A 3,900-nucleotide genomic window follows, 5' to 3' on the forward strand; every position below is an offset into this window, starting at 1 on the left:
CGTTCTCAGTGACAGAAGATTTAGCAGCTTCAAATGTGTGTGATGTTTGTTGGTGTCTGATTAAAGGGACTAAGATTTTTGATATCATGATAAAACAACTAGAGTTATTCACTGTGTATGTTTTATCATACGATGTTATGCCAAGTAATCCCAAATTCTACCTTGTTATTGTTTACATGAGCAGTGGCAGTCGATACCAGTCACAGTATGTTAACCTGGAGGGGATTAAACTGTCCTGTCACATTATTCTTTTCTGTCTGGCTCTTTATTTTGCATGAGGTTAAATTATATACAGCATTTGTGTATTCAGCCATGTTCATTTTTTTCTGCCTGTGTTTATGTGGGAGCTGGTGTGTCTCTGTCGGTCGTTTGGGGGCAGTCACCCACGATTTCAGCTGAGCTTTCAGTCTGATGCAGCGGAGAACAGCAGCTTCAGCCATTAACATGTACATTTCCTGTGCAGCCTAGGAAGAGGACAACAACTGAGGATCCACCTCTATTATAAAAGATAGAGAATTATAATACCACAATGTTAGAAAATACAAGAAAGAACAAATAGAAGAATTATAAAAATGTATGATAGAATGTCATTTAATAAGACTTAGTGCTTTTTAATTGTTGTTATTTATTTTCTATTGCCCAGCTTCTGTGTTGTTGTATGTAATCTTACTGCATTAAAAAAATAATTAGAACTTAGAGCAACCAATCAAAATACAGATATCTCATCACTCCACTTTCTGTCTGGTGCTATTAGAAGCAGCTGATAATCATAAACTATATAAATTATAACATAAATAACAACAAAATACAACACATAACTGCTGATAAAGAATAAATAAAAATAAAAGCAGCAGATTGGTATCATAACATCTCTCTGACACGTCACTGTGGAAAATTATATTTCTGTTTGCAAGAATTGACAAATATGTAAAATCACATTTACTTTGTTTGTAACTTGGTTTCTGTTAAATTATTTTGTTAAGTTACATTTCAGAAGTTATTGACCTAAGTAGAGTATAGTATAGTATAGTGTACTACAGTAGTACAGTACAGTACAGTTATCATCATCTGCCCTTTGTATTGGCTCTGTTGTCATCAAAGAGGTGTTCTTATATCGTGGAGCCAGCAGGTGGCACTCTACTACCAGGTCAGTTTTCTGAGGGGTAAACGGTGCATCAAGTGCATCATGAAGACCATCTCCAACACTTATTATTCCCACAATGCACTGGTGGTGAGCTGCGGATGGCTCACAATTAGGCTAAAATGCCCCAACTCACAATCCAATAGAGACCAGGACATGGCAATTAACCCGCTAATACAGCAGACCATTAGAGCACCCTGTCTGAGCTCACAGTGCGCTCACCACGGGGCTGTGGGATACTTATTATGAAGGATAATTTAACGTAATGACCCATTCACACAGGCTCTTGTATAGTGTGCTTTTAGTTGTAGCAGTTAGGACTGACCAGCAGCTTTGTATGCTGAGAAAAACACGTGGCTGATAAAAGAAAACAGTGATTTGTCATTTAATATTAGCAAGAAGTTAAATGTTAAGTATTTGATGCACAAAGTGACACTTGCTATTCCTTAACACTGGTCAGACAGATAACAGATTATGGTTTTCTTTCTTCACTTTCATTTTTTTGAAAAAATACATAGATTTGTGGTCTATTCAGATTTATCACAGCGTTGACGTTTCACCCTGAGGCTCCTCTCACCTTTTACTTCTGTGTTTTTAGCTGAAATTAACAGACAGCTCTCTCTGTCTATCTATCTCTCCCTGAAGCATGAGTCTATTAATCTGATTAACAAGAAGCGGTGTCACCTTTAGCACCAGGTGCTGCAGAAATGAAGGGGCCTCCACGGTTGGGTGCTCCATCGAGGCTGTGGGCCTCACATACCTGACCTCTGTTCACATAGACCTGCAGTGCATGGCCCACCACACTTTCTATAGAAGCTTGTCTGTGCACCATCAGACATACAGCAGCCTACTCACTGTATGTTTCAGACAGCTATTGTCTCTGTTCATTTGAAACCCACAAACTTTGTGTTGCCTTTTCATCACGTTTATGAAACATTTTTCGATAGGTAATAGTAAAGTATCGTGTTGGTCAGAAACTACTGAATCTTTGATTCTGTTTTTTCTAATTAGCAGTTTTAATCAAGATGTCCTGTTACAACTTACAGTAACACTGACCGAGGACGGATGTAGAGACATGGAAATACACCATCACATAATCTGAATACTACTGACCTCATGCAGGTGCTATTGATCATTTATGTTACAGATTTGTTGAATGAGTAATTTTACTGCTTCAACAATGAAGTTAATTGTGAGAAAGTGATTCTCTCTTCTTCGACTTCTCTTGATCCATTTTCATCCATCCGTTTTCATGTAGGGAAATTCTCCGATCTGCCTCTGAATTGTATGTGTTACAGTTCCTGTGGAGCAGCGGCCGATGCGCAGGCTGCCAAGTCATAATCACACACGCAGACAGAGCTCACCGTCTTTGTTCTTACAAAGTGCAGCCCCAGGAAACCATTTCACACAGAACAAAGGGGTGAACACTCTGCACGCCTCTGGTGTTGCTTGATGTGGCAAGATGCCAAATCTCGCTCTCCGGCAGACATGGAGGGTCAGGGCTTCCTTAATGCACTCTGATCACCGGGACTCATCCAAACAAAGAACTGCTTGAATTTACCGCTCCGACTTCCAGACGACTTCTGACAGTCGATCTCAGACTGACAAGGAAATACATTTTTATCTCTTGTGTTTGTTTGAATGGTGCATTGAATTCTTGTTTACCTTGTTCCTGTAGAGAAGGACACACTAGACAAGTGCTGTGAAAAGTGACAGTGTGCAGGGACACAGAGGAAATCTTAGTTTGTCTAAATGGAAGAATGATATAGTCTGAGGAGGATTATCACTGTCTTTAACAATCTTGTGTGTGTATATTGTGGATAAGAGATTTCAGACGGGGTATTGAAGATTACTCTGTGAGGTTTGAGTGTTCCTCCACAGATTATTGAGCATGTGAACTCACTCACACATCTTCTGTTTCAGCAGATTGAGCTTGATAAGGCTCCTGTGGCTCATCTTTATCTCTTCCTCCACATCACGTCCAGTCAAACACATGACCTTTGACCAGTGGGATGCACATCTTTGCCCTTTTCCATGTAAAGTGATTTGTTTATTGTCAAAGACATATGCTAATTGATGATTAAGGTTAAATGATGTAAAGGTAGCATTTAGGTGAACGGGACAAATGGGTGCAGAGGGAGGATAAAAGATTGTAAGGATGAATAAAGCAGGATGTTGTTGGGGTTTGTGCTGCTCACGTGGAACCTCAGAGGGAAAATGACTCAGTGTTGGGAATCTGGCCTTTATATGATCTACCAGAGGAGAGACAGGGTGAACACACTCACTCAATCTTTAGGCCACCACCTTCCATCGCTGCCAGTGGTGTGTGTGTGTGTGTGTGTGTGTGTGTGTGTGGGAATGGGCTTCTGGATGCGTAAGGCCACTATTTACTGTTTTTTTAAAATTCCTAACAAGCATTATTCAATACTGAGGCCACTTTTTCAAAACTCCTCATACTGTCTGCATCTTGATACTGCAGTTCTTTCACACGTTCACTGTTTACACTGTGTTTGGATAAATCAATATCATTTATTCATTCATTTTCTACCGCTTATCCTCTAGTAGGGTCGTAGGGGGGCTGGAGCCTATCCCAGCATCTTTTCGGGCGAGAGGCGGGGTACGCCCTGGACAGGTCGCCAGTCCATTGCAAGGCAAACACATAGAGACAGACAACCATTCACACTCACAGCCACACCTATGGTCAATTTAGAGTATCCAATTAGCCTAGTCCCCATGTTGCATGTCTTTGGACTGTGGGA

This window comes from Seriola lalandi, unplaced genomic scaffold, assembly GCF_002814215.2.
Source record: "Seriola lalandi dorsalis isolate HSWRI2012SDOR001 ecotype SW California unplaced genomic scaffold, Sedor1 jcf7180002054581, whole genome shotgun sequence".
Classification (NCBI taxonomy): Eukaryota; Metazoa; Chordata; class Actinopteri; order Carangiformes; family Carangidae; genus Seriola; species Seriola lalandi.